The 25,143-nt window shown below is 49.7% G+C and overlaps 1 protein-coding gene across 1 annotated transcript in view; it reads right to left on the reverse strand.

The window, feature by feature from the left end:
• Window positions 1–22,629, reverse strand: part of LITAF (lipopolysaccharide induced TNF factor) — a 70,646-nt gene extending 48,017 nt beyond the window's left edge. Inside the window, exons 1-2 of the mRNA XM_061209250.1 lie at window positions 22,530–22,629; window positions 15,346–15,452 (exon numbers count right to left, since the gene is read on the reverse strand). The gene's annotated coding sequence lies outside the window, so the exon portion shown is untranslated. The remainder of the gene's footprint in view (window positions 1–15,345; window positions 15,453–22,529) is intronic.
• Between the last annotated feature and the right edge of the window lie 2,514 nt (window positions 22,630–25,143).

The raw sequence follows: 25,143 nt of genomic DNA on the forward strand, positions 1-25,143 counted from the left end.
TGGGATTTGAACCTAGGCCAGCTGTATCACAGGACACAGCCTCTGATTTTAGTCTTTCCTTTCTGCCACCCTGACAGGCTGCTTGCTGGACCCCAGCCTGGGGCCTCAAGGCATCATTCAAGGTCATGTCCCTTCTCCAATCTCTGACCCTAGGTCCATCACAAGGGGTCAGGGATATGACCAGCCTTCAGAGCCACAGGCCCTGCACAAACCGTGCTTGGCACCCAGCTGCTAGCCTGACAGGCTCTGCAGTTGAAGGAACTGAGTTCGACTGTGGCTCTGGGGCGTACTAGCTGTGTGACCCAACGCAAGCTTGGCAACCTCTCTGAGCTGCTGCCTCTGACTCTGAGAAGTGCAGATGACCATGGGACCAACCTTGTGGGGCATTCCAGAAGGAAGGAACAGCAAGAACAAGGAGATGGGAGCCTGCAGGACATGTTTGGGGGACCAAATAGCCATGTCCTGAGGACCCAGGGCACGAGGTAGGAAGAGGCAGAAGCTAAAGTCGGAGAACTTTATGCCGGGGCAGTTTATTAAGCACTTACTAGGTGTAAGGGCTGGAGACACGGAGGCCCAAGGGGGGGGATTTTTGTCTGTTTTGTTCACTACTGTATCCCCAGTGCCCAGAAAAGTAGCTGGTAAACAGGAAGCTTTCAGTAGTTGATTTATGAATGAATGAACAAATCAATGAATCAATCAATCAATGAGTGAGTGAGGAATTAATGAATGAGTGATTGAATCAGTGAATGAGTGAGTGAATTATGAATGAGTAACTGAGTCAATGAGTGAGTGAGGGGACTTCCCTGGTGGTCCAGCGGTTAAGAATCCGCCTTTCAATGCAGGGGACACAGGTTCGATCACTGGTCAGGGAACTAAGATCCCACATGCCGTGGAGTAACTAAGCCTGTGCACCGCAACTAGAGAGCCCACATGCTCTGGAGCCCACACACCACAACTAGAGAGCCCCGCACACCGCAACGAAGCAAAGACCCACCGCAGCCAAAAAAAAAAAAATGAGTGAGTGAGTGAATGAATGCATATGTGTTCTGACTGCAGTCTTAGTGGAGTAGCTGGGGAGGGAGGTGGATACAAAGAAGAAATTACTGTTCCCTAGCGGGTAGGAAATCCAACAAAGGATTTTTAAAGGGGCTGATGCTCAAGTCCAGTCTTAGGCAGACAGGGAGGAAGAGCATTCCAGGCAGAGGGCACCACATGGGCAAAGGCCTGGCAGGTTAACAATCGCCTGGAGTTCAGAATTACTGGGGCGTAGGATGGAGGTGGGTGTAGAAAGAAATGGTGGTGGTAAGTCAGGGACGGGCCCCCAGGGTCTGGGATCAAGCATTTGAATACTGCCCTTATATGATGAGTCAGAGAAGGTTTTAAGTAGGAAAACAATGGGATCAGATCTGACCACGTCTGGCTGCAGGACTTCCCCAGCCAAGACCCTTCACCCTTTCACTGCCCTCCACAGCAGGACTGGATCCCAAACACATACACCCCACTCCAAAGGCTGAATCTTCCATTGCTTGTAAAAAAAAAAAAATGCAGGTATCCCAAAAGTATTTACCCAGCACCCTCCATGGCACAGAAATAATAGCTGGATTAACTATTTACTTCTGCCAGGTCTGGGGTCAGCCTTGGGTACATGCTATCTCATTTAATTCTCCCAACAGCCCTGTGAAGTCAGTACTATTTGGGCCCCATTTTATGGATGAGGAAACTGAGCTCAGAGAGGTTTAAACAATGGCTGAAGGTCACACAGCTACTTGGGAGTCATTCTAGGCCTTGACCCCAGGCAGTCTGGCTCCAGAGCCCCTGTTCCTATCACCATTCTGAACTGCGTAAGGGCCCTGCTTTCTGCCTTCAATCTGGGAAAGTAAACCACCACACTCAGGGCAGGCACTCAAAAAAAGGCTGCCTTTGCCCAGCTGGCCTCAGCCTTACATCATGGCCTGCATTGCTGCTATCAGCCCTAGCACGTTGTTGTGGCCCCTTTATAAGGGCCTGTAAGAGAAAAGCCCTGAGCTCTTCAGGCCCAGGAAAGCCAGACTTCCCTTGAACCCTTGATTTGTTTTCACCTTTGGAACAGTGCGAATCTTGAAATTGATTGTGTTTCCCCCCTTTGCTCTGGCCACTAGGAAGCTCAGACCAAATGTACATCCCAGCTCTGGAAGCAGAAGCATGCTTTAATATGAGTGTTATTTTATTTTCCTTCCCTCCTATTATTTTTCACAGTTTCCTCATTAGAAAAAATTTCATTGCTCTGTTGATATCTATGTTAGTTACTTCTCATTCATTGTGGCAAGAGGCAAGCTTACAGATAAATACATACACACATGAAAAATGAATAACAATCATACCATTAAATCAGTGTTTCTCAACCTTGGCGATATTAATATTTGGAGCTGGATCATTCATTGTTGTGGGCCTGTCCTGTGCACTGTAGGATGTTTAGCAGTGTCCCTGGCCTCTACCCACCAGATACCAGTAGCACCCCTCCCACCCCCGCATTGTGACAACCAAAGATGTCCATTGTCAAATGTCCCCGGGGCAAACTCTTCCCTGGTTAGGAATCTCTGCTCTAGCCTGAACTCCTTAAAGGCAGGATGAGAGTGGTTTATGACAGCAACCAGGGCCTAGCTCAGGACCGGAAGTTGGCAGGATGAGAACGGCTGGCTTAAGAGATGAACAAATGTCCACCCCGATACCTCATCACCCTTCTCCAGGCTTTCTGCCCATAGAGCTCTTGCCATCTCAATCCTCATAGGAGCCCCATGGAGTCATAATTAGAACCCTGCTTTACAGATAAAGGCACCGGGGTCCAGAAAGGTTGAGTGAGTAGACAAAGGTCACACAGCAAGTGGGCAACAGGGCCAAGAGGCACAGGAAGCGGTCACTGTGAGATAAAGGATGTAAGCTGGATTCTGAGGAGTAAGTCGGACTTGACTGGGCAGGTGGGATCCCAGGTGGGGAAATCTGAGCATGAGAAAGGCCTGTAGGTGGGCATTTGAACGGCTTCCTTAAGACTGGGAGATTCGAGAGGGAACTGAAAACCTGTATGTGGATGTTCATAAGAGCATTATTCACAATAATCTAAAGGGGGAAACAGCCCACATGTCCATCAACAGACAGATGGATAAACAAAATGTGGTCTGTCCATACAATGGAATATTATTCAGCCATAAAAGGAATGAAGTTTGCTTCATGCTGTGATGTGGATGAGCCTTGAAAACATGATACTCAGTGAAAGAAGCCAGACACGAAAGGTCACATTTTGTATGATTCCATTGACATGAAGTGTCCAGAATAGGCAAATCCACAGAGACAGAAAGTAGATTAGTGGTTGCTTAGGGCTGAGGGGAGGGTGGAGTGGGAGGTAATAGCTAAAGGGGATAGGGTTTCTTTTCCAGATGATGAAAATATTCTAAAACTGTGACGGTTGCACAACTCTGTGTATACTAAAAGCCATTGAACTGTACATTTTAAATGGGTGAATCATATGGTATGTGAATGATGTCTCAATAAAACTGTTAGAAAATAAAGATGGGGACTTCACTGGTGGTCCAGCGGTTAAGACTCTGCGCTCCCAATGCAGGGGACCCAGGTTTGACCCCTGGTCAGGGAACTAGATCCCGCATGCCCCAACCAAGAGCCTGCATGCCGCAACTAAAAAAAAAAAAAAAAAAAAAAAAAGATCCCACACGCGTCAACAAAGATCCTGTGTGCCACAACTAAAACCCAGCACAGCCAAATAAATAAATAAATAATTTTAAAAATAATAAAGTAAAATAAAGATGGAGTGGGGGGATACTCCCAAGGCAGAGGATGCAGGCTTCAGTGCTGGCTGTGCCACTGCCTGGCTACATGACCATGGACAAGTCACTTCACCTCCCAGAGCCTCAGTTTCCTTATCTGTAAAACAGGTACATCCATGACCCCCCATCTGCTAGGGCTGAAGGGAAGTTGAAGGAGATAAAGCATGCAGCCTAGAGCCTGCCATTCGAGTGCTCCATAGATATTAATCACTGGACGTTATACTCTGGATGTGTCTTGTCCTGACCCACTTCTCATTCATACTCCAGAAGCCTCTAGAGCACCCATTCCAGGAATGGGGCAATTCCTTGAAATCTGAAAAGACCACACAGGCTTTCTTGCCCTGGGAAGAAAATAAAAGCCCTCACTGTTGTCCTAGCCCTGGATCCTAAAATCAGGCCAGCCTTCTTTCCCCAGATCCAGAAGGCCCAGTATGTCATTTACAGTTTCAAGACACCAAATGACCCCAGTGATCTGTAAAGAGGTCCTCATGGCCCCCATCAGCTGGGGCCCTCGAATCTGTGCTCCACCCCCTCCAGCCCCCACTGCTCCTGGTGGCTTTGAGGACCTCAGGAAAGGCAAAGAGAAGCTGGCACTGACCCTGCAAAATAATCCAGCCTGGGTGGGATGGGGTGGGGGAACCCCACAAAGAAGCAAGTGTTGGGGGGGGCTCATCCCTGCACAATGGCTTCTCAGAAACCTGTCCCTGGGGGGAAACAGAGGATCTCTATCAACATGGCCTGAGAAAGAAATGTCTGTATTCTTTTCGGACCTGCCCCCACAGGCTCCAGGCCAAGAATGTACAGCACAGCATCTATTAAGTTTCTAAAATTATGCCTAGGTTTGGGGGTTTGGCCAGGGCGAGGAGTGGGAAAGGATGTGGTGGGTGGGCAGGCAGGCAGGAAACCTTTAATCCAGCGCCTTGCACCCCGACCTGCACGCTGGGCAGCGGGAAGGGAGTGCCCTTCCAGCAGATGTCAAATTGGTCCTTAGAATCAAAAGCCCTTCTGTGCACAGCCTGGGCACTCAACCGTTTTTAAACATTGCTGCACTGCCTTCCCGGATTGTTTGAGTTTTCCTTGGATCGCCGGAGTTGGGGGGAAGGGGATGATGTATTTGGGCCTTCCAGTTTGAGGAGTAAATGAGAGAAAGAAAACTCCTAGTGGTCAAAATCTAGAAGTGGGAACAGGGTTGCTGTACAGGGTTGTGCAGGCTGTGCACTGCACAACTGCTGAGGGTCCTCTTCTCAAACATGGAGTTACACTGTGTACACCCATTCGAGGTGGCCCATCACGTACCAGAAGGAGGACCAGCTGGCTCATGTGGTCAGGGCCTCATTCTTGGATGGAGCTGGGGGGATGGGAATCAGTGGCCAGTTTGTATGTGGGAGTCAGAGCAAGACCTTATCACAAATGTCAATCCTGATTGAAATACTTAGACACCCCCTCATACAGATAACTAAATCTAAGGGGGAGGAAGGAAAAGTCAAGGGGGTAGGAGCCCCCAAATCTGTGGGCTATCCTACCTCTCAGATATGGTTGCCAGAAAAAATAGAGGACACACAGTTAAATCTGAATGTCAGATAAGCAATGAATGGAAAATATCCCCAGGGCTAAGATCAAACAACAAACAAAAAAACAATGAATGATTTTTTTAGCATAAGTGTGCCCCCAAATATTGCAGGGGGAAAATTACACTAAAAAAAAAATCATCTGTTGAGGGACTTTCCCGGTGGTGCAGTGGGTAAGAATCCGCCTGCTAATGCAGGGGACACGGGTTCGAACCCTGGTCCAGGAAGATCCCACATGCCACGGAGCAACTAAGCCGGTGCGCCACAACTACTGAGCCTGCGCTCTAGAGCCCGCGAGATGCAACTACTGAGCCCGCACGCCCAGAGCCCGTGCTCCGCAACAAGATAAGCCACCGCAATGAGAAGCCTGCGCACTGCCACGAAGAGTAGCGCCTGCTCGCCGCAGCTAGAGAAAGCCCCTGCGCAGCAACGAAGACCCAGCGCAGCCAACAACAATAAAAAATCCTCTGTTGTTTCTCTCACAGTCAAATTTAACTAGGCATCACTATTTTTCTTTGCTAAATCTAGCAACCCTACCCCCAGAGGGCATGCCTATAAAAACTCTTTGCCACCCACCATTGCCTGGAAATAGCTGTTGAAACAGTAGCTAATTAGGAGCAAGTTTCGCCCCAAGCCTTTTGGCTGCTGAGCAGGAGCCAGGGTAGGAGGTGTGAGAGCACTCCCCCCACACCCCCACGTGTCATCGCAGTGGCCTCTTCCTCTCCTGGGGGCTCTGAAATCACCACCTGGCCTGGCTAAGAGGTTTCTCTGCAGGTGGGTGCCCAGCACGGCGCCTGTCCGTGGGGAGGATGGAAACACAGCCTCAGAGCCAGAGGATCTCACAGCACTGCCCACGCGGCTGAAACTGGAGGAGTGAATCTTGTACAAAGCCTGCACAGTGAGTCAGACACTGTGACTCCCAGGAGCCAGGGTGGCCTCGGACTCTGGTGTACTCTCATTCGTCTGAGATGGGGTTGCCCTGGGGGTCAGGCTTGGGGAGCCGGTGCTCAGGTCAGGGCGGAGGTCCCTCCCAGGCTGTCCCCCTGGGCTTTCTGGAAGGCAGGTAGAAAATGAGGGAGAGCGCTCTGCAACCCTCGGCGGTTTCTATGGGAATGGCTGGCTGACCTTTTGTGGGGCCAGAACCAAATGCACGTGACCAGTGGGCAGTGGAGCCAACCCAGCTGGCAGGACACTCACGTGCACAGGAAACCTGGACAGAAAGTTACCCGAGGCCCAGGCAGGACGGACCTGGATCTGGAACCCGGAAGAGCCTTGGCAGACAGCAGGAGGGTCTCCCCGGTCCCCCACTTCCCCCCCAGCTCAGGACTGGCCACCAACTTCCCCACCCCTGCTCCCCACTCCGTCTGAGACCCTGGAAAGGGTGGGGAGGTGAGGAGGGGCTGAAATGCCCCAGGGATGAGTCAGCCCTGTTTAGGAGCAATTCCACTCTGCTAGCCCAGAGGTGATTGGACACCATCTGGGAGCCTCCCTGTGGCTCCTGAAGACTTGTGAGTCCCCTCCCCGTCACCCCAGAGTCCTGTTCCCTATAGAGGCACAGAGGCACCTGATCCCTGCAAAAGCTGTCCAGTGTGGGCCATAACCGGAGACTTGAGATGCCTTCTTTCCACGAGAGGGCCAGCCAACCAGGTTCTTGACTCTAGTTTTTGTTTGCACTTCTGATCCTTGTTGGGTGGAGAGGGGAAAGACGCTCACAAGGGCAAAGAGGCCAGAGCTCCTCTGTCACCTGGGGCAACACACAATGCAGCCAGATGCAGTTCCCCGGGGTGGGGGTGGGGGGCGGCTGCTTTCTCCTGTGTGATTCAGTCACAATTGTCACAATGGGTTTGTTCGAGGTGTCAGACCCTGTTGTTCTGCCTATTTAGACCTGCCCCATTGCAAAGGCAGATTAACATTCTCCTCTCCAACTGCCAGCTCCTGGAGGGCAGGGACCCTGCTAATTCAACATGGGCTCCTGGGAGAGCCCCCAGAGGGAGAGGGCAGTCAGGGAAGGCTTCCAGGCGGAAGTGGCACTGGTTGAAGCCAGGGTTCATTGCGGGGAGGAGGAGGAAGGGCACTATCACACAGAAACAGTGAGATGGAAGGTGTGGCACACAGGCAGGCTCAGCAGGCAAGTAACCCAGGGCAGCTCAGGCTGGTGGAACTAGGGCATGGGCTGGGGGCTGGGGGTCTAGAGAAACGGCTGAACAGAGAGAGCATCCTGGAAACCAGGATCTGGACCCAGAGAGCCAGCCTTGCCCTGCCACGTGCTGCCGGATGACTTGGCAAAGCCACTTCACTTGCTAAGCCTCTGTTTCCTCATCTCTAAGATGGGAACAATGGCGGAGATGAACATCGCTGATCTGCGGGGTCCCTTTGCTCCCTGCCAGGCCCTGGGGTCCTCACGTTTACCGGCACATCACTCATTCCCATGACACCACTAGGAAACAGGGGGCACCCTTATCCCCACTGTACAGATGGGGCAGTTGAGGCTCATGCAGGTTCAGAAAGACGTCCCAGGTCCTAAGGTTCAGGGTTCGAACCCAGATCCAGTGATGTGAGGCCCAGGTCTGAACTGCCCCTTGGATAGAGGGAAGGGGGATGTTCTTTGGGATATGGGCACAGTTGTCTCTCACTCTACTTCTTCCTCCCTGGGGCGGCCATAGGAATTAGCACAAACTTGGTGGCTTAAGAAAGAAAGAGAGAGAGAGGAAGGAAGGAAGGGAGGGAGGGAGGGAGGGAGGGAGGGAGAAATTTATTCTCTCACAGTCCTGGAGACCAGAAGTCCAAAATGAAGGTGTCTGCAGGGCTGGTCCCTTCTGGAGGCTCTGAGGGAGAATCTGTTCCCTGCTCCTCTCCCGGCTTCTGGGGGCTTCCAGCTGATGAAGTTCAGGACATCATACCCCAAAATATTGCACCTCGGCATGCTGAATACCTTAAGCAGAAGCAGGAATATCACCCTGACCTTGTCCTTCTTCCCTGAAATAGGTGAATAAAACTCCCATGGGAGAGGTGCCCTCCCTGTACCAGGAGGAAGGCAGACTTTCTTATCACCAGGGACGGAGAACTGGAGATTGAGAAATCTGAACAAAGTTTGTTAATCTCACCTTTTCCTAGTTATTTCTCCACTTACCATCCCAAACCCAAACCCCTATGTCTTCTTCATTCTTCACACATTTACTTGTTTCTTTGTCTCAAAGGTATAAAATCTTCCTGCTTTGGTCACTTCTGGTCCTCATTCTCCTGTAAAGACTCCCATGTCCAAGTAAAAATTCAGTCAAACGTGTTTCCTTTTCTCTTGTTAATCTTTGTCAATTTAACTTCCAGACGCAGCCGGGACCTTAAAGGGGTTGACAAAATTTTTTTCTTCCCCTCACTGGCAGTCCTGGAGTTTCCTTGGCTTGTGGCTGCATCCCTTTAACCTCCGCCTCCATCATCCTCTGTATCTGTGTCCTCTCTTCTTCTTATAAGGACACTTTTCATTGGCTGAATTGTTACGGTCTCTCATTGGCTGCGCTGTTGCCGGGCGAGGAGAAAAATCTTCCTTCCTCCTGCTGGGGTAGTAAAGTAGTAACTTTCTTCCTGTTGCAGATGCAAGGTACATCTCTTCGTGTTTGGAGTCTACAGACAGCAACGTGTGATAGGGCTTGAGAGCTCCCCCTTCCTGCATTCCTGACTCCAACTTAAATGAGGTTTCATTTGGTCCTCAGGGTACTTGGGGTGATGGAAATGTTCTAGAACTAGGTAGTGGTGATGCTTGCACAACATTGTGAATGTACTGAATGCCAGTAAATTGTTTACTTTAAAATGGTTGATTTTATGTTGTATGAATTTTACTGCAATTTAAAACAATAAAAATATGGAAATTCCCTGGTGGTCCAGTGGTTAGGACTCAGCGCTTTCATTGCCGGGGCCTGGGTTCAATCCCTGGTCGGGGAACTAAGATTCCACAAACCGTGCAGCGAGGCCAAAAGGAAAAAAAAAAGCAATAAAAATAAATGAGTGAACTTAATTTGAATGATATATTTTTTAACCCAGCCTAACCAAAGTGTTATTATTTCAACATGTAATTGATATAAGAAGTTATGAATGAGATATAATATTTTACATTCTTTTTTCCATGCAAAGTCTTTGGAATCTGGTGTGTGTTGGACACTGCACCACAGCTCAGTGCAGACCAGCCACATCTCAAGTTTCAGCAGCCACGTGGGGTTGGCAACTCCCTTGTTAGACAGCAAGGCCCCAGAAAGAGGCAGGCCTTCTGGCTTCTTCAGAGGGCCACCAGAAAGTAAACCTTTCGCTGCAAAGCCCCCCCCCAATGTAACTTCCATGTGTGATTTGCTCATGGAGTCTCTGGGGTCTTGTCTGCTCTGGCCAGTCCTCCCTCCCAGAGATGGGGAGAGTGTAGGGGTGGAATGGAGACCCTTCCCCCAAAGATATGTCTACCCAGAACCTGTGAATGTGATTCTATTTGGAAAAAGGATCTTTGTAGATGTAATTAAGACTCTTGAGGGAATTCCACGGTGGTCCAGTGGTTAGGAATTGGCGCTTTCACTGCCGAGGACACAGGTTCAATCCTGGTCAGGGAACTGAGATCCCGCAAGCAGTGCAGCACAGCCAAAAAAAGAAAAAAAATCATTAAAAAAAAAAAAAACGACTCTCGAGGTGAGATCATCCTGGATTATACAGGTGGGCCCTGGCAATTTGTGGGCATTCAGTACATTCACAATGTTGTGCAAGCATCACCACTACCTAGTTCTAGAACATTTCCATCACCCCAAGTACCCTGAGGACCAAATGAAACCTCATTTAAGTTGGAGTCAGGAAGGCAGGAAGGGGGAGCTCTCAAGCCCTATCACACGTTGCTGTCTGTAGACTCCAAACAGGAAGAGAGTTACTACTTTACTACCCCAGCAGGAGGAAGGAAGATTTTTCTCCTTGCCCGGCAACAGCCCAGCCAATGAGAGACCGTAACAATTCAGCCAGTGAAAAGCCACTACACTTCGAACTCCCAGCTTCCTCCAATGGGCTCTTTGTTTATAACAGCCGTGCCCAATTCCCCCTTCTCCTCTATGAAAGAATGTTCTTCTGCTTTCTCTGGGCTTGCCTATATTTTTTGCTATAACACACTTGTCACGAATTGCAATTCTCTATTCCCCAATAAACCCATTTGCTGGTAAAAATAACTAGCTGTTTCATTTTTAAAGTCAACAACCAATTAGCAGTCACTCCCCTCTCTCCCCAGTCCCCGGCCACCACTAATCTGCTTTCAGTCCCTATGGATTTCCCTATTCTAGTCACACAGCAGGGACTTAAGTGGCTACTTCATGCCAGTGGATGCCCGGCTTCCAGGACCTCGTGGAGTGCTACCGGTTGGGGCCTGGCAACCCCCCGCGCCAGAGCCAGGTCTGTGCGCTTCACTCCCAGCATTTTCTCCAGCACCCGACTCAGCCCTGTCACAAAGTGCATGCTCAGTAAACATATATGCTGGGAGAAGGAAGGAAGGAACAGGGACCCCAGAAAGAGAAGCAACTCTGGGAGCCCCATTCTGCCCTGGGGTCTGAATGGCCTGGGCAGCAACTCAGTGGAAAAGGAGAGATGTGTGTGCGTGCGTGTGTGCCTGTGTGTGTATGTGTGTGGGCGTGTATGATATAATTTAAAATATATATATATATTTGGTCTTTGCCCCATTCCTGGCACAAAGCCCCTAAAATCCTTGGAATTTCCTCAGTGATAAGAATGTCTTTTGTATGCTAATGAAACTCCAGGGGTCGGGGCTAGAAAGCTTCAGGAGGGGAGCTGGTAGCCAGAAAAACCAGCCAAGTGATTACAGGGTGGGGACTTTCAGCCCCATCTCCTGAGAAAAGAGGCTGGAGATTGAGATCAATCACCAATGGCCAATGATTTAATCACTTGTGCCTGTGTAATCAAACCTCAATAAAAACCCCTAAATAATGGGGTTCAGGGGGCTTCCGGGTTGGTAAACACATCCATGTGCCGGGAGGGTGGCACACCCTCCCAACTCCAAGTGGACAGAGGCCCCTGTGCTTGGGACCCTTCAGACCCTATTTCCCTCTTCCTCTGGCCATTCATCTGTCTCCTTATAGTGAACTGTAATATGTAATAGTAAGGATAGCTCTTTCCTGAGTTCTGTAAGTCCTTCTAGCAAATAATCAAACCTGAATGAGGGATGTTGTGGGAACCCTCAAATCTATAGTCAGCCAGGCAGAAGTACAGGTAGCCTGGGGATCCCATTTGTGACTGGCGTCTGAAATGGGGGCCGTCTTGTGGGACTGAGTCCTTAACCTGTGAGGTCTAATTCTAGTTAGTGTCAGAATTGAATTGCTGGACACCCAGTTGGAGTGGGAGAATCAGAAGGTGTGTTTGAGGGATTCCTCTGGGCTTTGTTGCGTGCATGGGCTGAGAGCAAGATGACTGTTGCTGGTAATGGACACGGGTGATGCCCTTGCTTCCAGATGGATGGAGTATTTCTGGGGGGCTGCCCAGGGCTGAGAGCCGGTCACCACCCTGGGCTCAGAGGAAGAAGCTCCAAGGGAGCTACCAGGTGAAAGCCAGCACCCCCAAGGGCCCTGCACGTCACGTGAATGACAGGTGCTTTGCTCTGTGGGTGAGAGGCTGCCAACGCAGCCCCCTTCGGCGGCCAGGCCAGCAACAGAAATAGGAGAAGTGAGCAGAGTGTAATTATAAGCACGGGGCATTCTTAGCTATATTTCACTCTCCCACTTTTGAAGGTGATATGGGCAGAGGGACGTTTCTCTTCTGTAAGAAAATCAGCAGCGCAAGTATGAAGACGTAAGGAACCAACCCTCAGCCTCCTGTCTGGGAGACAGACAACAGGGAGAAGAGGGAGTGGGGCAAACTGGAAGGCAGGGCTGTCTAAAGGGTGCAGCAGGCACTGTCATCAGTGCCTATGATGCTTCTCCGTCTGTGACTTTCTACCTGAGGTTTTTCTCTTGGGCCGACTGGCAGTGCCAGGGAGCTAATACCCCGGATGCAGGCTTCTACCAAGAACAGACAGGCGCTGGCAGGAGACACCCCAGTTCCCTGGCCCCTCGGGCGGCAGACGTCCCCAGATGTCCCCAGTGGGATTGCACCCCAGCTGCCCACAGCAGTGACTGCTCGCCCACACCCAGCACCCTGCGCTAGCTCCTTCCTTCCCCGCCTCTCTCCCCATCTCCCACCAGCTCTTCCTGGGATCCCCTCCCTAATAAATTACTTGCACTAAGATCCTGGCCTCAGAGCCTGCTTCTGGGGCAACTGAAATTTAGGTAAGGGACTGAGTAAGGGACCAACTGTTCCTTATAGCTGCAGCCAGTGTTTGCTGGATGGGAAGGCAGGCCCTGTATTGCAAGACCTTCCAATGTTTTTCAAAGAGAAACCAAAATCCAGACTTTCCTATGAAACCTTTCCTATGAAACCTTCATTGCCAACTCAAATTAAACAATACAGAACAAAATAAAACAGAACAAAACAAAACATGTCTGTGAGCCGGCCCTGGCCCTCGACCTGCCAGGTCAGAGCTGTTGGTGGCGGGTGGGGGGGAGGAGACACAGAAAACTGTAAGCGGGGACTTGGTCAGAGGGGCTTTTTGGCAACCCGCTCAGGCGGCCTGGGTGGGGACAGGCGGGGGAGGCCCGCGGTGGGCCGGGCAGTATGGCCTGTTTACGAGACCCCAGCTGGAAGCATCTGGAAAGCCCTGCGTGGCCGCCCGTGGGCCGGGAGTAGACCCAGAGTAAACAATCAGTCCGAATGCTTTTCTAAACACGCAGACCCTGAGCTGCCTGCAGCCTCCCCAGGCTCGCCAGGCTGGGGAGAAATCCCAGGACCCCTCCGCCTGCCTGACATCTAAGCTCAGGCCCAGGAAAAACAAACTCGGGGCGGCTGGAGTGCCCCGAGGGGGCAGTCGTGAGAGAGCCACTTCTAGACCCCACGCCTGTGAACTCCTTTTTAATTCTGTGCAGATGGGGAGGCTGTCTTTACAGATTTCCATCTCCCTACAATGCCCCCTTCCTTCCTCTTGCAGAGAAAACAAAATGGGTGTCTCTCGAGATTGTTTTTGCCCCATTTCACATGGTTATTTAAAGCCATCGTTTTTCTGCTGCCTTCTCAGGATTTAAATTAAGAATACAGGGTGTCGAGTACAGGCGGGTGATGTAAAATTTGGGTTCTGTGTGTTTATTGTTCTACAACCAGCCAAACCCTTCTGTGCCTCTTCTAAATTGTTTAATACGTTCAGTAGATTTTCAGTTGGAACTATATTCCGTCAGGGGGAGAAGAGAAATTCCTGAAAGTGGACCTTTAATGGGCTCCCTATGAGCCACATATTTCATATATCTTTAACTCATGCAATCCTCATCAGGACCCAAATAGCTGTATAGCATTGTATGATTAAGGTATCTTTTGGTTGCAAGGGACAGAAACCTACAGCAAAGGGAATTTACATGCTTCAAAAGTTCATGGTAAGGACCGCAGACATGGCTGGATCCAGGAGCTCAAATGCTGTCATGGGAATCTCTCCATCTCTTCTCTGCTCTCCTCTGTGACTGTTTCATTCTCAGTCAGGCCCTTCTCTTGTGGTTGCAAAGATGGTACCCAGCAGTTCCAAGCTTCCAGTCACCAAGCGACCCTGGTGGAAAGAGAATACCTCCTTCCCAAGAGTTTTAGCAAAAGTCCTATGACTGAATTTCATTGGTCCAGCTTGGGTCATGTGCCCATCTTTTGACCAATCACTATGGTTAGGCTGATTAAGGAAAGTCCCAGAATTTAGGACTTACTCCTCCAAATGGTATGAGTCAGTTCCATAATATTGGGTTGCCCAAAAGGTGTTAAGATGTTATGGAAAAACCCGAATGAACTTTCTGACCAACCCAATACTTGTGAGAAAAATCTCATTACTTTCCTAAGTCTGATGAAATTGGGATCTGATCCCCCTTACCAGGGGGGCAGGCTTTTGCCATTCAGAAGCTTGTTTCCCCAGATAGTTCCCACAAGCTTCTCCCAGATAGCCTGGTTCCATCCCCCTATGGCCCCAGGTGTAGACAATATCTCTTACCTTTGCTGCCAAATCTTCCCTTCCTAGCCCCACCCCAGGCTCTTGGAGCTGAGTTGTGCACATGACCAAGGCTAGCCATGGTGACTGCTTCAGTAATGAGCATGTGACTTAAGCTGAGCCAAAGAGGAAATGTATTGTATGATTTCCTCTTCAACAAGAGGAAATCTCCACTAGGCTGGTGAGATGGAAGCCTGGCCTATGATGCACCATCTTTGCCAGCAGATGGTGAGAGCCCACCTAAGAATTAAGCCCCCACAAATGAAAGCAGAGTCAAGAGACAGAGACAGATTCCCAACAACCTGCCTGAGCCCCTGGATCCAGCTGTGCCTGAAGCTGTTGCACTCCTGACTTTCCAGGGACACAAAACAATACATTTTGCTTCAATGTAAGCTAATTTCAGTGGGATTCTGTTATTTGCAGCTAGATGAATCCTGACTAATGTACTAGACTTCAAAAAAACCAAGGCCCGTTGATTCTCCACTGGCCCAAGACAAACACAGCCCTTAAGAATGCAAAGTTGGTCCTTGAGAGGGTTGGAGGGAGGGAAAATATCTCTCATTCTTTTGTGATGACTCAATGGCTAAAAGAAGCCCTGGTTCATTTCTCAAGCAGGTTATCCTGGCTGACAAACATTACTCATCCCAGCCCCAACCAACCCTGAGGATGGTGTGGCCCCAGAGAACTTGCTATACTCTAAGCCTCCACAGATTTTCCACATTCATGTGAAAAGCCTGTCTGTGTCATTGCTCCTTTCTCCTCCAGCTCAGAATCCTGGGAGCTGGGTTTTCTAGAGCTCCAAGAAAACACCTTACAGAATGTCCAGCCAAATCAACACCCAAAAAATGCTTACAATGCACAAGAGGCCAAAGAAGCTGTTCTTGCCCCTTCTTACCGAGTGATGGGCTAGCACAGGACTTCAGATGCGAGGAGGCAGGTCAGTAGGGGCCAGATGAGGAACCGCTGGATGAGCCAAAGAGGCAAGACTCTTTCTGGAAGGACCTAGGGTGTACGGGAAGATTCTCAGTCGGGGAAATCAGACACGACTTCATCTTAGGTTAGGTTCCCAAGAGACGGAGCCCGAGATGGGGATTTGGGTGCACGTGGCTTTTTGAGGGGGAGGTTCTCAGGAGGAGGCAGTGTCATTCCCTCTGGGCTGGAGCGGAGCATGGGTAAGGGGGTGGGGGAGATGGCTGTGAGTCACTGGCCGCCAACACTCACGGCAGCTGGCACACAGCAGCCTGGTAAAGAGGATTTGGGCAGCCCCTTCCTTCCTCCTCGGGACCACACACCTGCTTTCAGGGAAGGGTTGCACCTGGTGGGGATGGGGATTCACCAGTGATGGCATAGCACAGCAGTTGAGAGCCCAGAGCCTTGGGGGCAGGCAGAGCTGGGTTCGAATCCGGGCTCTGGGACACCTCAGGCACCCATCGGGATCTGCAGAGGTGCGCAGCTCCCAGGACGAGGGCGGATGAAGCATGATCGTGTGTTAGGTGCCCCTCCATCCAGAGCCCAGCGTGTGGTGGGTGCCCCACAAGTCTCAGCTTTGTACACATCTCTGAGTGTCCCGGGCCTGAGGGCCGTGGTGGAAGTTCTGGGGTGTATGGGGGCCGCGGGGGGTCTTCCTGTGCCTTCCCAACACCTACAGACACTGACTGACCTTCTACGTGTGCCAGGCGTTACCAGACCCCTGGCTTTTGGGGTGTCTAAACCTTCTTTGTTGGGGATTCCTGGCTCCCCACTTTCCTTCCCACTCTCAGTCCCTCTGGGTGGAAAAGTACCCTGATTGGCATGAGAATCAGGTCTGGAACACAAAACTGGAGGGGGGTGGGGTGCTTCTAACAGGGGAGCAACTCAGTAAGAGATGAAGGAGGTCTGGTCTTAGCCTTGAACCAGAATTGCTTCAAATCCTCCAATGACCCTTAAGACCCGGAGGCCAAGTCCCAGCCCCTCGTAGGCCATGCTCAGGGGGAGGCCTCTTGGGCCTCAGTGCTCACCATGGCCCCTCCTGTACCCTGGCTGCTCAGAACACCTCTCCCATTGTTCCACATGGTCCTGTCCCTGGGCCTTTGCACGTGCTGTTCTCTCTGCCTGGAAGGCCTTCCCCTCCTTCTCCAGGGCTACTGTCCTTCTGCCCTGGCCTCAGGCCTCCCCTGGCTCCAGGAAGCCTTCCCTGACCCCGGCTCCTGTGGGTGGGCCCCTCCTTCCCGTTCCCTTCCCACCTCCCCACCCTGTGCCATCTCCCTCCGTGTTCACTTGCCTCCCCAACAAGACGGAGCAGCCCAGAGGGCAGCCGTCAGCCTTGACTGACTTGGTGTTGGCTGTGCCAGATACAGTGTAGATGCTCAGGAAATGGGTGTGGCATGAAGGAATGAAAGCCAGTGAGTGGGGTCGGCGGCCCCCCCTTGGCCAGTGACTAATCAGGTCCCGCCACAAATTATATCCACTTATGTTGCACCAAGCAACACGCTAAGCCAGTGACACTGTCCTCTAAGCTGACTTTGACCATGGTTTGTGACAGCCAAACATTCCCAGATATACTTATCTATAATATACACCCTCCCCACCAAATTAAAATTGGCCATTGCTTTGGATGCATGGATGACAGGTACCATCCCACGAATAGAAATAGCCATGATAATAACAATCATTGCTGCTCTGGATGTACCCAGCTCGGCTAAGCATCATCTGAGTATTTTTATTATTATTTTCCCTGTTTTACATTTGTGGAAGCTGAGGCCCAACATGGTTAAAGTTACCTGCCCACAGCAGGTGGTGGAATAGGGATTAAACAGAAAACAAATGACCAGGCTACAGTGAACTGTGCACTGCGTGGGGCGGTGGTGTATCAGTTTCCTGGGGCTGCTGTAACAAATTACCACAACCTGGCTTAAAACAACAGAAATGTATTCTCTCACAGCTCTGGAAGCCAAAAGTTTGAAATCAAGGTGTTACTGGGGTTATGCTCCATCTGGAGGCTTTAGGGGTCAATTCTTCTTGCCTCTTCCAGCTTCCAGGGCTCCAGGCACTCCTCGGCGTTCAGTGGCATCACTCCCATCTCTGCCTCCGTCTTCACATGGCCTTCCCCTCTGCGTCTCTGTGCCTCAAATCCCGCACCCCCCATCTCCTTTCTCTTATAAAGACACCAGTCACTGGATTTAGGGCCCATCCTAAATCCAGGATGATCTCATCTCAAGATCCCTAATTTGATGACATTTGCAAAGACCCTATTTCCAAATAAGGTCACATTTACAGGTACCGGGGTTAGGATGCGGACATATCTTTTAGGGGGTTACTATCACTGCACTACAGGTGAGCAGGAACAAGCCATCAGCTGCCCCGCCTCCACAGGGCTGAGAAAGATGAGGAGGGGGGCTTGCCCAGGGAGAGGAGAAGACGGGCAGGCACAGAGATCAGGGACAGAGAGGCCACCAGGCTTCATTCCCCACTGGAAACCCCATTTACAGAGGAGGAAGCAGCCAGGGAGGCTGCGAGGCCACGCAGGTCCCACTCAGGACAAATAGCTGTCTCTGACCCTGTGATCCCTGGAGCCTCTCTGGACCCTCTGGGCCAGCATCCTGGCGCATGGGGTCCTTTGGACCGGTCTGGGGAGGCCTCGCCAAGCCAGGCCAGGCTGCTGGCCGGAATCCAGGTCCAAGGCGGACGCCGCCCAGGCCCTGCTTTTGGTTCTGCAAACGCCACCGGCCCTGCTCCCTCGAGGACAGAGAGTCCGGCCCCTGTCCGCATGACCATGCTGTGCCCTGAGCCCCCACCAGCGGTCGGAGTTTCCCATGCGCCTCCCCGACCCCCAAAAGGCTGAATGCCTAGAATTCTGCAGGAATTCCCACAGCGGCCCCGCCCTCTCTGGGTCCCCAGTGAAGGAAACAAAGGCCCTCTGCGGCCTGGGGCCGTGGGTGGGGGAGGCCCAGGGCAGTCACTGGGGCTGTCATTCCTGGAGGTTTGCTCTTAGACAGGAAAGGATGGCGCCACAATGGGCCCTATAGATGTTTGCTATGATTATGATATAAACACACAGGTATGTATGAGGCTACGTACCTACACGTAGAGACACATGTAGAGAGACAAATGTAACCCCGAATAAAAACTCACATGCAAATAGATACACAGATACATGGGTACCTACGTGCACACACACCAAGAGGCACTCATACACACACGTACACAGATACACACTCACAATATAAAACTGGATGCATGTACGCCACACGCAGGCGTGCACACAAAGTGATGCTCACACACGTACCCACATGCATGCACACAGACACCAAGCCACACAGGGGAACCATCCCAGCCAGCCCTGCATCTGGTTCACTTCCTTTTCAGTACTTCCCCTCCCCCAGCCCCACCACTCCATTGCCCAGCTGTGTATAAGACACATCTGGCCGTGGCCAGAGGCACCAGAGTCCTTCCCTGACTCTTGAGAGGCGCCTGTCATCTCTCAGGTTATAACATGCTGTCACACACAGGCTGGCTTCTGTCTGTCTGACCAGACACCCCACTGCTCCCTGCCCGGCCCAGAGTCTGGAATCAGGACTCTCAGCTGCACAGCCTGGGACCCTTCTCCCCCCCACCTCCCTGCACCCCCCTCTGCTGGGCCCCATTTCCCAAAGTGGGAAACGAAGCCCAGGTCCCAGCAGCCTCTGACCCCACTCCTCTCCCCACTCCTCTCTCTGTCTCTCTCTGTCACACACACACACACACACACACACACACCCCCCCCAGGGAAAACAGATCACAAACCCAAACTGCAGCAGCTCCCTCCCACCTCCCTCATCCAGGTTAAGGATCAGCGTCACCAGGGCGACATCTTTTGCCATCAGTGCCCAACCCCTGACCCTGTAGATTGAAACCTTTTGTCTGTGGGACCACAAAGGGCATTTTTGACCCAGGACTCCAGGCTTTTTACTCTCCCAAGGCCTGTGCTGTGGGCCGGCCCCCAGCATTGCCACACTGGGAAGAGTGGATCCAGGGCAGCAGCGCAAAGACCCTGGGTGTTTCTGGGAGAGGAAGCAGGAGGGCAGGGAAGAGCTAGACAGTGAGGCCATTCAGGCGGGGTCCCCGTCCTCCCTGAGCCTCAGTGTGCTCGTCTGTAAAGGGGGTAAGAACAGTACCATCTGCACTGGGCGTTGTTTGGGGCTGCCCAGGCTGCACCCCTCCCCACGCTTGAAGAAATTTCCACCTTCATGGGTCTCAGTGGGAGAAAGCCCTGCTTCCCACTGGGGACCCTGAGGATGGCAGCCTGGTGTTTTGTCAGCCTCCTGGCAGCTAGGATGCGGGCACATGCCCCTGGCTGGGGCAATCAGTACACAGGTCCCAGAGTGGCACTAGTGCCACTAAGAAATAGGGATGGGAGCTCCACCACAGGGAGAGGGTGGCAGGGACACCCACCCCTGGGGCCAGGCCTGCAGCTGTGGGGCAGAACCCCATCTGAAGTTTCCAGGCATGAGTTTGCTGCCCACTTTCTAGACCGTAGTCAGCACTGGGGCTGAGTTCTCCAGTTTTCTTCCTTTTCCAAGAGATTCCTTTTGGCTTATATCAGCCGGGTCTGTTTCTGTTGCTGGCTGCCGGGTCCAGGGCTCATCACAGCCCCCTAAGACTGCTGCGGGGAGTGAGTAAAACAATCCACTGGAGGACTCAGCTCCATCACCTGCTAGCCGGGCACCTGAGCACATCACACTCACTCTCTGGGCCTCAGTCTCCTCAGCTGTAAGATGGGCCGATAATAGTTCTCCACCCCCTGTGACATAATAAGAAATAGATATTTGGTCTCTGCCCCCAGTTCCTGACACAGAGCTCCTAAAACCCTTGTAATCTCCTGAGTGATAGGAGAGTGTTTTGTTCTAATGAGGTGGCTCTTGGTGGGCACCCGGGGTGAGGGCTGGTCACCAAAAAGACCAAACCATGATGAGAAGCTTGGCGCTTTCAGCCTCACCCCCATCCTCAGGGAAGGGAGAAGGGCTGGAGATTGAGTTAATGACCCATCATGCCTACATGATGAAGCCGCGATAAAAATCCCCAAAGTATGGGGCTCGGAGAGCTTCTGGGCTGAACACATCCATGTGCTGGGAGGGTGGTGAACCCCATCTCCATGGGGACAGAAGTTCCTGTGCTCAGGACCCTTCCAGACCTTACCCCGTGTATCTCTTTATCTGGCTGTTCATCTGTATCCTTTATCATATCCTTTCTGATAAGCTGGTAAATGCAAGTGTTCCTGAGTTTTGGGAGCCATTCCACCAAATTATCAAACGGGGGGGGGGCTGTGAGAACCTCTGACTTTGTGGGCAAGTCAGACAGAAGTAGGGGTGCTCTGGGGAGCTCCTGTGGCTGGCATCTGAAGTGCGGGCAGTCTGTGGGACTGAGCCCTAACCTGTGGTCTGATACCCAACTCCAGGTAGGTGGTGTCAGAATTGAATTGAATTGAATTTTATGACACCTGGTTGGTGTCTGGAGAATTAGAGAATTGGTTGGTGTGGAGGAAAACCCCACATATTTGGTGTCAGAAGTGTTGTGAGTAGACAGCTTTCTTTTATCCTCATGGGGATGGTGTGAGGATTAAATGAGATAATGCATATAACAAGCGCTCAGGAAGAATATGCCATGGGTAGCATTTGCCTTAACATGGTAACAGCAATGATTTATTTGGTTTTTATGAAATAAGAACTGAGTAGGGGTCCTCAAATTCAGAGAATCTGTAGATCTGGATAGGAAAAAAATTACGTTTTTGTTTTCACTAGCCTGTAACTAAAATTTAGCGTCTAACTTCAATTCCTGAGGTAGCAACATCCATGGACCTGTGACTTTGTCACCAACAAGAATCGCAAGTATTTTTATCTCCCATGACTGTCATATATATGACATAGCTGGCTTCTTTTGTAACCTGTGTGGGGGTTTTTTTGCATTGAAAAAGACTATTCTGAATATTAAACTTAGTTATTAAAATACATGCCAAAAAATACATGCCAAAGTGTTTAAAGGGACGGGTACTGATGTTAGCAACTTATTTTGAAATTTATCAAAAAATAAAATAAAATGGCTAGATAGAGTTATAGATGGATGGAGAGATAGAGAGATGGAGGAATGGAGAGATGGAGGGATGGATGGATGGATGGAGAAAGGGATGGAGGGATGGATGGATGAAGGGATGGAGAGAGGGGTAGAGGGATGGATGGAGAGAGGGATAGAGGGATGGAGGGATGAAGGGATGGATGGATGAAAAGATGAGTAGAGGGATGGAGGCATGAGGGATGGATGGATGGATAGATATAACAACATGCTATCTGGGTGTTCACTGCTCAAGTCTTTCAACTTTTCTGTATGTTTGAACATTTTCACAATAAAATGTTGGGGGAAAGATTTCTAAAAGAGAGAAAAGGATGAAACCGAGAAAGAAAAAGACATTCAAAGCCTGAAGAAAGAAAGAAGACTCATCTTAAAGATCATCTTTATCATTGAGTCCTTATCAAAGTCAGAGTATACAGAGAAGAAAATGAACAAAAGAAGCACCAAAAGCAGATACATAATGCAGGACTTAAGTAACTATAACATTAAGGGGGAGAAATTAAGTTTTCCCTATAAAGAAAGTTCAATGTCTAGGCTGTATTGTCCATGTGATGCCCACTGGCCACCCGTGGCCACTGAGCAGTTGAAATACAACTGGTCAGATCTGAGATGTGCTGTAAAATATACACCGGATTTTGAAGACTTAGTACCAAAAAAAGAGAATGGAAAATAGCTCTGGAATATTTTAAAATATTGATTACATGTTGAAATGTTAATATTTTGGATATATCAGATTAAATAAAATATATTGTTAAAATTAATTTCCCCTGCTTCTTTTTTTTTTTTTTTTAAATGCAGCTATAAGAAAATTAAGATGACATATGTGGCTAAATTAGTTATATTTCTACTGGGTAAGACTGGTTTAAAGGAAGTGTCCATTGTGAAAATTCTGAGTTTACCAAGCTGCATGCATTTCTCTTACACTTCTAGAATTATTCTTCTTTCAGTGGTTGACCAGACATGGATATGCCAAGGGAATAATTGTTGCCCTTTGCTTACCTTTGGGGGAGTACCTGCTTTTTCCATTTTTCTTGTGGTCTGTACCTCTGGGAGATACGATGTCAAACTAGTGTTTAAGATATTTAGAACACTGTATGACATAAGTCACAGCAAGATCCTTTTTGACCCAGGTCCTAGAGAAATGGAAATAAAAACACAAATAAACAAATGGGACCTAATGAAACTTAAAAGCTTTTGCACAGCAAAGGAAACCATAAACAAGACCAAAAGACAACCCTCAGAATGGGAGAAAATATTTGCAAATGAAGCAACGGACAAAGGATTAATCTCCAAGATTTACAAGCAGCTCATGCAGCTCAATAACAAAAAAACAAACAACCCAATCCAAAAATGGGCAGAAGACCTAAATAGACATTTCTCCAAAGAAGAGATACAGATTGCCAACAGACACATGAAAGAATGCTCAACATCATTAATCATTAGAGAAATGCAAATCAAAACTACAATGAGGTATCATCTCACACCGGTCAGAATGGCCATCATCAAAAAATCTAGAAACAATAAATGCTGGAGAGGGTGTGGAGAAAAGGGAACACTCTTGCACTGTTGGTGGGAATGTAAATTGATACAGCCACTATGGAGAACAGTATGGAGGTTCCTTAAAAAACTAAAAATAGAACTACCATATGACCCAGCAATCCCACTACTGGGCATATACCCTGAGAAAACCATAATTCAGAAAGAGTCATGTACCAAAATATTCATTGCAGCTCTGTTTACAATAGCCAGGACATGGAAGCAACCTAGGTGTCCATCATCGGATGAATGGATAAAGAAGATGTGGCACATATATACAATGGAATATTACTCAGCCATAAAAAGAAATGAAATGGAGGTGTTTGTAATGAGGTGGATGGAGTTAGAGTCTGTCATACAGAGTGAAGTAAGTCAGAAAGAGAAAAACAAATACAGTATGCTAACACATATATATGGAATCTAAGGGAAAAAAAAAAAAAAAAGAGGTCATGAAGAACCTAGTGGCAAGATGGGAATAAAGACACAGACCTACTAGAGAATGGACTTGAGGATATGGGGAGGGGGAGGGGTGAGATGTGACAGGGTGAGAGAGTGTCATGGACATATATACACTACCAAATGTAAAATAGATAACTAGTGGGAAGCAGCCGCATAGCACAGGGAGATCAGCTCGGTGCTTTGTGACCACCTAGAGGGGTGGGATAGGGAGGGTGGGAGGGAGGGAGATGCAAGAGGGAAGAGATATGGCAACATATGTATATGTGTAACTGATTCACTTTGTTGTAAAGCAGAAGCTAGCACACCATTGTAAAGCAATTATACTTCAATAAAGATGTTTAAAAAAAAAAAAAAAGATATTTAGAAATAAAATAAAATCTTTATAAAATAAAAATATTTTTTAGGACGTCCCTGGTGGCACAGTGGTTAAGAATCTGCCTGCCAATGCATGGGGACACAGGTTCGAGCCCTGGTGGGAAGATCCCACATGCCGCGGAGCAACTAAGCCTGTGTGCCACAACTACTAAGCCTGCACTCTAGAGCCCGTGAGCCACAACTACTGAGGCTGCGTGCCACAACTACTGAAGCCCGCGCATCTAGAGCCCATGCTCTGCATCAAGAGAAGCCACCGCAATGAGAAGGCCGCGCACTGCAAAGAAGAGTAGCCCCTGCTCGCCGCAACTAGAGAAAGCCCGTGTGCAGCAACAAAGACCCAACACAGCCAAAAATATAAATAAATAAATAAATAAAAAGAAATTTTAAAATATATATATTTTTTAGAAGATATATCCAGTCTTAAATCAACAGAAATAAATTCAGGTACATCTTTCAGAACAAAACAAAGCATATTTTTGGAAGGGGGTGCCTGGACCCCAGAAGGGTCCTCAGTGAATCAGGATGTCCCAGCTGGGTCCCCTGCCCTCCAGCCCTTTGAGAATCACGTGGTTTCTGACCAGGACCTTCCTGTTTTCAGATGATTCTGCCACAAACAGATGGTAATCACAAAAACATGAGGCACCATGTGACAGTCGCCTGGCCCTTCTTGTGGGCAGTGGCCCCTGCCCTGACTGGGGCAGGCACAAGGTTTGGTCCCTCTGGGCCCTGCTCCAGAGTAAGGAGACCTCGGGAGGAATCTGGCCAAAGTGACAGTGGCTCCATCCTCTGGCCAGAGAGTGGCATGGAGCTAAGTCAGGGTCTGAGCACACTGGATATTTACCCCAAAGGCAGCTTGGGAGGGGGGATACCTGGGCTCTGGGAGGTGGGGCCAGGCAGGGCCAGCTGTCACTATCTTCAGCCACTTATTGCGAGGCATTTCCTGGATTGGGGCTCCTCTTGTACTGCTCACCTCTCCAGGCCTGAGCCTTTCTCTTCCTTATTAACATATTTTAAGCATGTTCCAGGTGCTGTCACCAGACAAACATCATCTCATTTCATCCCTACTCATCCTTGAAGAAGGAGCTATCATCACATTTCCTAATTCACTGATAAGAAAACTGAAGCACAGAGAAGTTAAGTGACTGGTCAAAAGTCACACAGCTCAGGACCCATAGTCTTGACAACCACTCTGTGCTGCCTCTTTGAGGAAGGGTCAGAAACCCAGGTGCTCCATTCCAATAAA

Source organism: Eubalaena glacialis, chromosome 13 (genome assembly GCF_028564815.1).
Source record: "Eubalaena glacialis isolate mEubGla1 chromosome 13, mEubGla1.1.hap2.+ XY, whole genome shotgun sequence".
Classification (NCBI taxonomy): Eukaryota; Metazoa; Chordata; class Mammalia; order Artiodactyla; family Balaenidae; genus Eubalaena; species Eubalaena glacialis.